At 37.5% G+C, this 14,535-nt stretch overlaps 1 pseudogene; it reads right to left on the reverse strand.

Moving 5' to 3' along the window:
• Positions 1 to 4,308: 4,308 nt before the first annotated feature.
• On the reverse strand, positions 4,309 to 12,910 carry LOC117270211 (G2/M phase-specific E3 ubiquitin-protein ligase-like; annotated as a pseudogene).
• Positions 12,911 to 14,535: the final 1,625 nt, after the last annotated feature.

The raw sequence follows: 14,535 nt of genomic DNA on the forward strand, positions 1-14,535 counted from the left end.
TCTCAAAATTCAATTTCAATTTACTGTGACAGACATCCAGGTAGTTTAAGGGATGAAGGAAGAGCAATCGAGCGCAGATACACAGGACTCCTCTTCGGCCAATCAGCACCTACGTTTTTGAGCACGTAGGAAGAAGCGCTCGCCTTGATCCATAGACCATAGACCATAGCAAAGAGCATGGATACCAAGAGGCGAAGCTCAATAGAACGCCCCATAGCAACAGACTCGCCCATGGTTTCGTCCTACCGCCGCCATTTTGGACTGTCAGCAGACCGCAGCAGACCCGCTTGCATACAAAAACACACAGACAAACTCAAGTATATCGCTATTAATTATGCTTACAATGCTACTCACCTCGTGATAGCTTGGTCACAGCTGCTTTTTCACGTTTTTGTAAAGCAAAATATAGACTTTAAAAAAAAAAAAACGAAGAAAAACGGCCTAGATGGCATCTCTACATATTACATCCACTTATGAGAAGATTAACTTAATTACTCCTTCAAAATCACCCCATAAGCCAATCTACCAAAAAAAATTAAAAAAATAAAAATAAAAAATATATTTTAACTAGAAACACATTAATGGCGACATCACATACTCAGGAATAAAGATTTATTTACAGTTTGTACAGTAAGGGGACAGTAATAATAATAATAATAATATATAAGCTATTTTAATATGATAGGCTATATTTTAATGTTAAAGCAGTAATCAATTCTGATATAAATGGTCCAGGAGGCCATATATATATATATATATATATATATATATATATATATATATATATATTTAAATATATATATATATATATATATATATATATATATATATATATATATTTAAATATATATATATATATATATATATATATATATATATATATATATATATACTTATTTATTTATTTATTTTATATATGTATATATATATATATATATATATATATATATATATATATATATATATATGTGTGTGTGTGTGTGTGTATGTGTGTGTGTGTGTGTGTCACCTTCCCTCCAAAACTGGCATATTAAATTGATATTAAAACACTTTAAAACTTACACCTCAGGAGTTCTTACTTGTCGGGATCCTTCGGGAAACGGTGGAAGGCCAGGTGCGGGGTGTTCCACTGATAGTTGTTGCAGTTAATTGCACTACACTGTTTTCTTTTACTTTTTTTCTCCTCTCTCCTTGACATCTTGCATGTTGTCTGGGCGCAACAGTCCAAGCTCAACAGTCCAAAATGGCGGCAGCGCCCCTAGTGGCTGTTGGCAAAAATTCAACGGAGCTTCGCCTCTTGGTATCCATGCTCTTTGACAATAGGCTCGTTCGAGATGAACTGCGCCTCGCCTGGAAAGTAGACGAGAGCAGGCGGCCGCAGCGGGGGGCGGTGACAAAAAGCCACGGTGAAGTCGGACAGTTTCCCGACAGTTTCCAGCAGCCTTCAGTCCGTACAGGAAGTCACAGACACACTTACATCCTGTCTGGAATGATGTCAGTTCATTCAAAAGTGATCAGACCCATATATCAGTTTGTTCTCAGTCTCCAGTTGTTTTAATTATGATAGATTCATTTATTAAAATGCTTTACAGGTGATCTGTAGTTTATGTTCATGGTTTATCCTCCATTTCATATGAACTCTCCTGTAAATCAGCATCATATCAGTTTGATCTGTCCCTTCAACTACACAGGCTGAATAAACTGTGTTTGACTGTAAGGTTCATATTTTATACAAGACAACAGCTTTCATTAAGACTCAGTCAGATACAGTCAGGGCTTCACATCTGATGTTATTTTAAGAATCCTCACATCCCACTGACCACAAGTCTCTGTGTTGCTAAATACTTTAACAATTAAAACAGTCCAGTGTTAATATACAGTAGACTGTATAGTTTATGATGAATGTATTTAGTCTCTGACAACTAAACTTCACCATCAGTCACACAACATGTTTTCTGTTACAGAATAAACCTTCAAATCAGACAAATACAATCTTAATCTCTAAAATTCAACAAAAATGAATAGTTTATCTAGAACGTCATCTTGTTGAGTCGAAATCTAAACCAATCAGCTGTTAGATCAGGTGAGAGCCAGGCGGTGCAGTCGGTGGAGAGCAGCTGCAGCGCCTGGCTCTAAAAACTGCGGCCGCCTCGCTCTCGCGGTTTTATCGCCGTCCACTTTTATAATACGTCAGAACAAATCAGAAAACACAACGACAAATTACTAAACACAACAACAAAACAGAAAACACAACGACAAATTACTAAACACAACAATAAAACAGAAAACACAACAACAAATTACTAAACACAACAACAAAACAGAAAACACAACAACAAATCAAAAAACACAACAACAAAACAGAAAACAGAAAAACAAATTACTAAACACAACAACAAAACAGAAAACACAACAACAAATTACTAAACACAACAACAAATCAAAAAACACAACAACAAAACAGAAACGACAACGACATTAACCAAACTGGAAGAGGAAGGTACCATCGGGCGACATGAATCGTCGCTGATTGGACTGATCCGTCCTTTGAACCGGAAGGACATGGTTTACATGTTTTCAAAATATGAGCGCCGCCAGTGACAACGTACGCGCTGCTATTAAAGGATATTTTGATGCAGGACACGGATATGACGTGATACTGGATATGCTGTCGACAATTCACAACATAAACATGAGTCTGCGTACGCTGAAGACACGTTTAAAAGAAGCAGGGCTGTATAGAAGACTCAACTATTCCCCACTCCCTGAGGTGAGGTGTGCAATTCTGATTGAGCTGGAAGGACCAGGGCAACTCTTCAGTTATTGGACTATGTGGCAAGTTCTCCAACAAAACACAGACTTCACGTTACACGTGATGTAGTAATGAGGTTATTGAAACAACTGAATCCACGAGGGACGGCTTTGAGAACACGCAGGAGGTTTACAAGACGTACATATCACTCCATGGGTCCAAACTACATATGGCATGTAGACAGATATGATAAACTGAAACCATTTCAGGATGTATAGATGGCTTCTCAAGAAAAATAATGTGGCTTGTTTGTGGACCAACAAACAATAATCCATCTGTCATCGCTCACAATTATATTACAGTTTTTCTCGATTGCTTAGACACATTTCTCGAAACTAAGCTCCATTCCTCAAAACCCTAAACACAAATCCAAAACTGCACACTCAACTCCCCAAATGTCAGACTTCCAGTTCAAGACCAAATGTTGCCTTCACACATCACACAATAGTCCAGAAAAACACACACACTACAACATAGTCTTAGACACTGTGGAGATCAATTCATAACACTGCCACAAAAACCTAAAATAAATAATGTTGCTTCTGGTTCTCCTCCACAAAATCTCTTTAAATGATAAACACAGTAGACAATTGTTTTTACTTTTTTTATTCATAAGGGAGGAAAAAAAGAAAATCATATTTGCACAAAAATATAAATACAGAAAATGGCAAAATAAAATGGCAAATACAGAAAATATTTCACTCTTGTACAGCATCGCGTCTCTGGTCTGTGTCAGGCCAGAGAACCTCATCCACATCACATGCAAAAACAGAAGTGGGATGGGATACTGTAACTGTAAACAATTCTTTTACTGTAACAAAATGGGAGCCTACAGTAATTCCACATTACATACTGTAACTGAGATGCATACAGAATGATAGAGCAAACAGCTACAATACTGTAAATTTATACATGCTGTATGGTACTGTAAGAGCTCAGGGTACAGCAATCTAAAGTAGAGTACAGTAGAGAGCAGTATGTACATAAAATACTTACCTATTTTCCTGCCTGAAGGTCCGTATGTTGGAGGCAACAGTGAAGCGGCTAAGGTTTGGCTGCACTCGTTGCCCAGCCTCCCTCATTGTCAGGCCATGCACAAGGACATAGTCGACAAGAGTGGCACGAATTTCATCACTCACTACTTGTCTCCTCGTCCTCCGCCTCCCTCTTCCTCCTCCTCTTCCTCCTCCTCTTCTTTGACCTCTTCCTCTTTCTTGCCGTCCAGGATCCATTGTTCTAAAAAATGAACTGACCCAGGGCCCTTTTAGACGTTTTGATTGGTGTGTGAACAATTTTGTCTCCTCGTGTTTTCAATCAAGTAATTGTGTGCTAATTGGGTTCAGCCTTTGCTGACTGAGTGAACAATATCGAATGCTTGTGCTTTCTGAATGAACACAAGGTGCAGCCAATGATAATTAAGGGGATTTGTATGTACAGTTTTGCACTAAAAGTTAAACTAATTTGAATCATGTGTGTAAACAGCTCAATACGGTAAACAGTTTAGGGAAATGGGTGTGTCTTTTGGGAGATGGCATTATGCATTAGGATATTTAGTTCATAAGTCTGGTAATAGTGTGTAAGCAATTGAGAAAAACTGTAAAGACACTGTAGGAATCCAAGAGCGGTAGCTTCAGTGTGTTTGTACATGTGCTTGCCATTGGAAAAGGTGAATCAGTTAAAAACTCAATGCTTGGAGTGGGTGTTATTCCTGCTGGTGGAAGTGCTGCTAAACCAGTGGCAAACATCAGCACATCCTCGAGGGACACAGCCGTCACTTTTTCTAAAAAGAGAAAGTCAACATTGTAGTGCATTGTTTGACTCTGCATTATCTAAAAACATAAAGTGAATCATTAGTCTTATATTTCATCAAAGAAACTAAGATTTACAAATATAACTACACTACACAATTTATATATATCTAACAAAACAGCCTTCACAAACCTTCACAATCGAGAAGAAAATCAGCCCAAAATCCAATTATTTTGACCTCCTTCTGCTGCCTGTTGCTTCCTCTTGGGCTGAGGTCTGGACTGAACATGCTTTCCATTTCTGCAGCAGTCAGGGCCTTGGAAGAATGGTATAGGACAGGAGCCAGCACACCAGAATGCTGCTGCAGTGCAGTCAAAAACTGCAGACTTGCCAGTCCATCTTTGAATCTATCAAGGACAATTATTGTGTAAGACATAGGTGTGGTTTATCAGGTCTGACAGAAAAAAAATACTACCAAACATATAGCAACAATGTATGCAAATATACTTACAGACCAGATTTTTAATTTAATATATTCTGACATAAATTCTGATTGTATAATCTCATGTCATAGGTAGATTGTTTATATAGGAGCATACAGAAAACATTTCATAGTGCACAGAAATTAATAGTGATGTCAAAAAAGGAGAGATCATCATGATTTGGACTTCTCCCCTAAAAATCTTGCTTTCACATTGCAAGAAACAGAAGTGTGCTAAACAAAGCACAATAATTTCTTTGAGCACTAAGTACACCAAGGAAAAATAGACAGACAAGCCGGATGGTATTTGAGGGTCAAATGGAGCATAACCTGAGCTGCTAATTACTGAACCCTTATGAGAAAATGAGTTTTTGGTTTCAAACAGCTGATTAGTGTCAGTAGTACCAGCTGGTTACTCTGGGTAATTGTGTATAATGAATAGAAATAAACCAGTGGAGCTCAGATATGGTTTGCCATGTCAAAAGGTACATAAGACAGAACTTTCAATTGAATCCAGTGGACATGCGTATGTAAAAGTTAAATATTTGTCTTTAACAAAGTTTACTCAGTGTCAGACTGTACTTCATGATTTACATACTTATATTTACTTTGTGGATCATAAAAGTGATGGAACCTAAAATTAGGCTAGTATTGTTCAATACATTAATTTTTTGTCCAGCATTTCCCTGAAGGGGACAAAAAGAGGAGATAGCAACTGAAGATTGCACTTTTACAGTCTGATCCAGTAAGGATGCTCCTCAATCCTGCCATTTCAGAAATACCTGATGGCACTGTCTCACAATGTGTCAGTGGCTGCAGTGATATGCAATTGGCAATACTGACTGAATGTTGGATTAGTGAAAAACTAAACTATTACATTTTTTGATGATTGTTGGCAAAAACGTTTTAAATAATATCATTTTAAAACTTTAAAAATAATGTTACTGTTGAATGGCAATGTGGTTGCGGTCTATAATGTACCATCTGAGATACTCCTCCACGAGTGTATGCTTCTCACAAGCTTTGACACGTCAGAAGCATCCAGCTGTTTGGAACATTGTGCTGTTTTGCAAAATTAGATTTTGCAAAGACTCCTCCGATTCTGCTTCCTGGACCTATTTAAAAGACATTTATTGTAAGACCAACCCAAAAATATCCATGCTTGACTACTCTTCTCCTTCATTAATAGAAATCTAGATTTTAAAAAATAAAGGAATAAAATGACTTTTACTTTTCGTTGAAATGAGTGGAAATCTGTCCCTTTAAATAAATAAAACTTATCATCTCTTGAGTGTAGTCTTACTCTCAATTACTGAAATAATTTTCAGGTGTCCCCTTAGTAAATTCATTCCTTCAGTCAAGATAATTTTCTACCTGACGTAGAGCTTTCCCTATCTCCTCATCTGTTACATCTTCCACAGTGGCACTGAAACTTGGCTTCCCTATTATGTGGTTGACAAGGTCCTTTGAGAGGAAATGTGGTGCTGGTCCCCCGTGTATGATAGACACAGCAGTCATCTTGCCTGCAAGAAAGTACTCATCTTCCCTGACAGCTGTTACAGAGAGTACAGAATTATTATGGATAATTACCATCTACATCAGTGGAAGATAAAAAAAAATTTTAAATGCTTTAAAACTTCAAATTTTAAAATGACGCCAAAAAACCCACCTGTGGAATTATATACAAGATATCGTCTTTCTGGAGGTCCATCGAAGATGGGGCGATTGCTCAGGTGATTCATTAGAAGTGTGAGGAATTCTCGCCTCGCCCCACCTGTGTCCAACCCTTCTTCAAAGGACCCTGCATCGTCGGTAAACTTAACGAAGATGTCGCTGTTTTCGGAGTATGAGCTGCGTCGAAATCCTCTGACAGCTCCATCCCATACGTCAGATCTCGATATATTGAACCTGCTGACTTTCTTGTGGTCAATTGCAAGTGCCAAATTTGCAATTATTTCAGGTGCCTGCACACTTGTGGGTCTAAAGAAAAGTGAGAAACTTACTTTAGACTTTAAAAATATACTCAAAGCATAGTAGCTACTTTACTAAACAAAAATCTTTCATTCCATATTCATAAACTATATCCTGACACTTCATTGACACGAGAGACACTGATGAGTCAGTCTCTAAAACAATGAGCAACTTTTTATTCTTATTAGCTTAATTCCAATGGACTCTCTTCAAACACACATCTCAACAACTGGACCTGATCCAAGCAGTTACAGACAGAGAAAGTCAGATTGTCATTTTAGTGACTTCTCACTTTTGTATAATTTAATTTTGGACAGAATAGAGAGCTGGTTAATTTTCTGCTTATGTCTATATGACTCACTCAGATTCTTCTGAGGGCATGTCATTTGTTTCCTCAGGAATGAGAACTTCATCCTCATCATCATCAATGACGATAGGTGAAAAGAGGTTGGTGTAGTTTCTGCAAAATGAAGACATTATGTGCACACAATATAAATATAAACACACATAAATGCATAAACACGCAGTAGATTAGCACAAATTTGCCCAATCAAATGGTTGACCCACTGTTCCAACTTAAGCTCAACAACATCTAATCTTTGTCAGGAGAGAAATGTGTTTACCCCTCAATAATATTGCGTTTCTGATATTTTGTCCACCACTCTATATATATAATTACACATAAGACAAAACACACCTGTAACAGGAGCTCTTGACGTCAAGACATCCAGAGGTACCTGGATAAGTATGATCCTCATCCAAGTGTATAGTCTGAAAATTAAGAAATGTAGAAATAGGTTAAATACTCAATCAAATGACAACATAATTACGTAACTAACTCTATGGATTACTTAAAAGGGATAGTTCAACATTTTGGCAAATTTGCCTATTGCAATAATCCCTATAGTCATATGAGTAGGTATGTTCCCAGTGCCTGTTGTTTTGAGAGCTGTGAGGCAGAGACATGCGCTGCTCAGTGAACACAATGGAGGTGGACGGTACAGGTCGCTCCGTCCCTCAAAACTAATCAAATACACAATCCTACAATTCCAAAATGCTCTTATGGACAAGTTGTGTTCACAAAGCAGTGCGCATCTCTGCCTCGCGGCTCTCAAAAAACCAGGCACTGATAATTAAAGGGAATGTACCTGCTTATATGACTATAGGGATTAATGCAATAAGCAAATTTGCCAAAATATTCAACTAACCCTTTAAGGAGGTGAGATAATTAAGAATAGCTTCTAAATGCGAGGAGATAACGTTCAGTGGACACACTTTCACATTCACATTTCCCTGTTTACTTTTATTGTTGTAAATTTAAGTGAAATGTGATACAATTGCCAATTCAAAAAACTGCATGAAGCAAATATATGACATGATTTAAGTAATGGACAAGAAAGAAAAAAATGCAACATGCTAAAGTATTGAGGAAATTTTTCTCATATGTGCTTCTATGCTTGAAGAGGATATCTGAAGTGATTTTTGATGCATCTACGATCATCTAACTCTCCATATACCCTTTCCATTTCTTAAGTCAGGCACATTCACAAAAAGGTTGTAGTTAACAGTCCATCTGAAGTGGCTTTATATTCCCCCTGAATGAAAAGCAGAGCTTAAAAGCACACAACTGCAATAAACACAATACTATGATTATGAGTTTACTTCAATAGACTTTGGTCTAATGGTATTAATATAATCATAACATTAAAAACAGATGGTGGACAACGGCTCCTCTCTCTTCACTGCAGGATGGAGAGATATAGAGGATCTTATGTACCCACAGCCATCAGACTTTATAATTCTTCACTGAATGGTAGATGAGCTGCCAGACAAGTGAATTTCCCTCTGAGGATCAATTAAGTTATTCTTATCTTATTAGACCATATGGTGTCTATGGAAACATTTAGCTATTGTTTTGTTTCATACCTAAAGTCATGGGACAATGAGGACTCTATGTAACTATTATAATACTCCATTACCTGTTGTACTTCAGTAGAGAGTGACAGCCCCCCAGCACCATTCCTGAGAGGGCATAAAAGCATAAATCATAGTGTACTCCAAAATATATTGGTGACATTGCAAAACCAAACAAACATTTAGAGATTGGAGTAGCAATGCATTTACGTATAGTAAATGTTACAATAACCACAAATTACAAAGCTATGTCGATAGCAAATAAATATGTATGCAAATGCAGTAAAAGCTAAATTTTCTATGGTACACACAGACACAGACACACACACACACACACACACACACACACACACACACACACAACTACTTACACCTTGTCAGGCTCTTTGTGTACAGGACTGCTTTTGTGATGAGGTTCAAATGGCTGTAGTAAAGACATAATTTAATTCAAATACAAGTATTTGTTTAGTATTGGTAGGCCGATGTCAAAAACCCACACAGGTTGAGGGCAGGTTAATTACAAAAATGATCACCCAAATATGTTTTAAATTGCACTCACCAGTGTATCAGCTAGATCAAACTCTCTTGATGTTGTTTTTATCGCAATCTCAGAGTCAGAGTCAGATGTGTCTGGCAATTCTCCAGCTGCAAAACATGAAAATAAATGAAGCTCACCTCAATGATAATTGCTAAAAAGGGAAGCTAACACCTACAGAAAATGCTTAGATAACTCCAAGCTGGTTAACAGAATATGAACATGAATGCTGAAAACACAGTAGGGAGCAACTAATAAAATCCAAGGGCCTATTTCAAAAGACAGCTTGACTATTGATCCCAAAGTGAGGGAAAGTCTGCATTTTTTCTGTTTCAGAAAGGGAAGTAAAACCTCTTAAAAGTTACTAGCTAATTAAAGAATAATATTTACTTTGGTGATTGTATGGGCTATTGTGGCTTATCTATTCACTATTTCTAAATCAGTTAGTGAAACGAAGGCCATGTGTGTCAACATTGCACATACAAACAAAAGCCATAAAACATCTCATCTTTTGCAAAAGCAAGCTCTTCATCAAAATATATATAAGCTCTTCAAAAATGATTCCAAACTCTACTGACAAACACCAAATATATTAGATCTTTTCATCAACACCTCCACATGACTGTGCTCAATCTGAAACTTTTCACATTCCTTTTGTGATGATTATATGCTAAATATAATTACATTGCTGATACATATTTCAGACATTTTTCATTTGTGAATTTAGTGGGATTTCAGTGTCCTTGTGGAGCTAGTCAACAGACACAGGCTTCCAGTCTAATCTAGAGGACTGTTTGGCGTTTTACATAACACTAGGTGTAGTGTTTTGTTAAAACTGTGAAGCAAAAAATGTGTAGTATAATTCTTTAAGTGATGACTGACATTTTGCTCCGTCTTTGTCAATTTTCACTTTCTATTTATTGTTTTTAATTTGTCTTGTGTAAACAATTATAAAAAAAAAAACCCTCAAGCAGAACCTTTCTGAAACTGATTGAACAAATTACTCCACTGTTCCAGAATAGAAAATTAAGATTTTTCCTTTTCAAGGTAGATCAACTCAGAGAAACTCAAGACTCCATTCTGAAACAGGACCCAGATTTTTGATAAATAAATAAAGATACAAACAAACAATAAATATCAGATTCCTCACTGACTAACATATAGCAGTACAGCAAGTCAAGGCATCTCTGTACTGGACACAACTAGGTCATAACAACACAGTTTACCTTCCTCAAAGTCTTTTTTTGAGCAGATAAAAACGGTGATCCGCTGATATGGCCTGTCAATTTCTGCCTTGTATGTTTTTAGAGTAAATGGTCTTTGTGTCCCAGGGATATTAATAACTTCAGAGCCATCTGGATAAAGAAGGAGGAAAGGTCCTTCATCCAAGTCTTTGTTGAAGTCCGTCATTTTTTTCACTGCCTGATTAAGCAGATCTAGGGCAGTGATGTCAGCATGTGTAGAAAGGCAAAGAGTTTTCCCACGCTGTGGCTTGACACCACCACCCTTCCCAATGGTCATCAAACCAACATTTATCTGCAAAAAAAAAAAAGAAAAAAAAAAGTGGACTGTTAGTGGGTAATGTTTAAAGAAACGCTGTCTGACCAGGGTTCAAAACATCACCAGAGACCCCTCCCACCCCCATCATGGACTGTTCTCACTGCTGGCCTCTGGGAGGAGATTCCGCAGTCTACGGAGCAGAACAGCCAGGCTCAACAACAGTTTCTTCCCGCATGCCATAAGACTGCTGAACGCACTATAATATTTCCCCTCCCCACCCACACACCCACACACATCTACACAGGACTGCTCCACTAAGGACCTCTGGGCCATACTGCCATGGAATAACACATCACAACTAGATTTTTTCTGTGCAATACATTTACCTGTGAAATATATTTATCTTCTCTTTTTATATGCATATTTATTTTATTTTGTATAGACTGCCTTTCTCACTATTCCTGCTGTGCTATGAGCCATTGCATCAAAATCTCATTTTGATGTAAATCTAAATGACAAAAAGTCTGTCTAAGTCTTTACTTAAAATGATCATTAATGCTATGTTACATGTCACACTTGGATACAAAATGGACAATTATTAACTCAAAATATCACTCAAAGCAGAATGACCCAAACCTTTAAGTTTTAAGTTTAAGTAGCCTTTATTGTCATTATACAATGAATTGTACAACGAAATTATGAGGTTAGAATGGAGGGTTAGTCCTGAGCCGCTGCGACTGAGCGCGCCACCACTATGGGCAAACCTAACCTTAAGTGCCCATCATGCATGTCTTAAAGCCAGTAAACAGCAGATTTGAAGGGTACTTTTCGATACAGATAATTGGTAATACAATGATCAGAAACTAGCAAATATGTACAAAAGTGAAAACAGGACAGTGTCATTATCTGAGTAATATGGTCGTGGCACAGAAGCCCATTAGTACAGGGAAAAATATATTGGTCACCATAAAACTGACCCTACCATCAGGCTTACTTTTAGAGGACTGAGATGATGGAAGAATGTCAACAGCTAGTTGACAGTTGTTCATTCTCACTCTGAGCCATAACCAACTTACCTGGACTTTACTTGTTTTCTTTGCCTCCATTTTCCCACAAGAAAACTTTTGTCTCTCCTCTGTTTTTCTCTTTCTGTACTCCAGAAAGGTCCCTAGTGTAGGGGTTTGAAGAGTCTGTGATTCTACACGGAAGCAAAGGAAAAATATGTTATATTATACAGACACATAAATACAGCAGTAGCCTAATGTTTTACAGCATACAAGAATCAAATTAAGACAACACATTATCTTTTGCAAAATAGGGGTGCAGTTTTGGGGACACAAACAAACTGAAGCAAGAAAGTAAACAAATCTAAAAACAACACACACAATCTTTTCCTTCTGGCCTGCAAATTTCTAAACTAAAGCCTGAAGTTGCTTCAGCTGTCTTCAGTTTCACTGCCTATAACGTGCACTCTAACGTTACTGACCACCAAAAGATACTCTGGCAACAGCGGTAACATCAATACATCTTTCACTCCAAACAGCAGCATTCATGAAACACCTGTTGCCCCCTCACCCCTAGATGACAACACGTGCCTTATCACGTCTTTAATTTACATGCACAAACACAGACCGTTCCTCTAACAAGTCGACCATTATGTAAACGTAATAAATGTGTATGTGTATGTATACTGTAGCTGTAGGAATTGCCGATTAAGGTCTGGAAACTGACGTAAGTTAGCTAACTTGCTCTGGTAAGCTAACGTTACACCATCCAAAAGTAGCCTAACATAAACATTACATTAACGTTACATCCGTCAACTTACTTGAAGGTCGCGCGAGTATTGTCCCCGTCTTCTTGCAGCCTTTTCCCACAATCACTGCAGAAGTTGGGTTTTTCCTCGAACTCTTTGCCACAATTTTGGCAATACACCGCGGCGTGTTCCTTTGTTTCTGTTTGTCTGGCGGTGTTGTCCTTCTGGTTCAAAGGACGGATCAGTCCAATCAGCGACGATTCATGTCGCCTGAGGGTACCTACCTTTTCCGGTTTGGTTAATGCCATTGTGTTTTCTGTTTTGTTGTTGTGTTTTCTAATTTGCCGTTGTGTTTTCTGTTTTGTTGTTGTGTTTCCTGTTTTGTTGTTGTGTTTTCTGATTTGCCGTTGTGTTTTCTGTTTTGTTGTTGTGTTTTCTGATTTGTTGTTGTGTTTTCTGATTTGTTGTTGTGTTTTCTAATTTGTTGTTGTGTTTCCTGTTTTGTTGTTGTGTTTTCTGATTTGCCGTTGTGTTTTCTGTTTTGTTGTTGTGTTTTCTGTTTTGTTGTTGTGTTTTCTGATTTGCCGTTGTGTTTTCTGTTTTGTTGTTGTGTTTTCTGATTTGTTGTTGTGTTTTCTAATTTGCTGTTGTGTTTTCTGTTTTGTTGTTGTGTTTTCTGATTTGCTGTTGTGTTTTCTGATTTGTTGTTGTATTTAGTAATCTGTTGTTGTGTTTTCTGTTTTGTTGTTGTGTTTTCTGATTTGCCGTTGTGTTTTCTGTTTTGTTGTTGTGTTTTCTGATTTGTTGTTGTGTTTTCTAATTTGCTGTTGTGTTTTCTGTTTTGTTGTTGTGTTTTCTGATTTGCTGTTGTGTTTTCTGATTTGTTTTTGTATTTAGTAATCTGTTGTTGTGTTTTCTGTTTTGTTGTTGTGTTTTCTGATTTGCCATTGTGTTTTCTGTTTTGTTGTTGTGTTTTCTGTTTTGTTGTTGTGTTTTCTGATTTGCCGTTGTGTTTTCTGTTTTGTTGTTGTGTTTTCTGATTTGTTGTTGTGTTTTCTAATCTGTTGTTGTGTTTTCTGTTTTGTTGTTGTGTTTAGTAATTTGGCATTTGTTTTCTGTTTTGTTGTTGTGTTTTCTGATTTGCCATTGTGTTTTCTGTTTTGTTGTTGTGTTTTCTGATTTGCCATTGTGTTTTTTGTTTTGTTGTTGTATTTTTTGATTTGTTGTTGTGTTTTCTGATTTGCTGTTGTGATTTGCACTTCAGGGCCACCGTACTTTTCAGCTTCCGGAACACCATAGAGCCTTAAATTCCACCACCACCCATAACTTTCCAGGTCAGATACGTGATTCAAGCATTTCATAGCGGTTTCCTCACTTTTCTCCACTCATTTTCAATGCCAACAATCTTCTCATTCATGTCTTTCATTTCGACACGGACAGCTTCCACCATTTTTTCAGTCGCATCACTTCTGGAGTTGATAAGGCTAGCCAGTGTGTGGACGGCATTTTCAGAGTTGAAATCATTGTCGATATTAACACGAGAAAGTGCAGGTTTCTTGGGAAGTGGGGGTTTACTTGGAGTCACCGGCAATGGAGGAAACTCTTCCTTGCTCTCCACTTGCACGTTGAAATTCATCCCCCCATCATAGTTGTGGTCTCTTGCCTGGTTTGCTTGATGTTTTTTGAGCAGATTTCGGCATTTTAGCACTGCTGGATCAGTTCAAGCCAGACAGTATTGAGGGACTTTCTTCAGCAAACCTTACCAACTAAACTTTGTCATCTATTGCAGATAAGTGCTTCCAATATAAGTTCAGTGCTGA

This window comes from Epinephelus lanceolatus, chromosome 13 (genome assembly GCF_041903045.1).
Source record: "Epinephelus lanceolatus isolate andai-2023 chromosome 13, ASM4190304v1, whole genome shotgun sequence".
Taxonomy (NCBI): Eukaryota; Metazoa; Chordata; class Actinopteri; order Perciformes; family Serranidae; genus Epinephelus; species Epinephelus lanceolatus.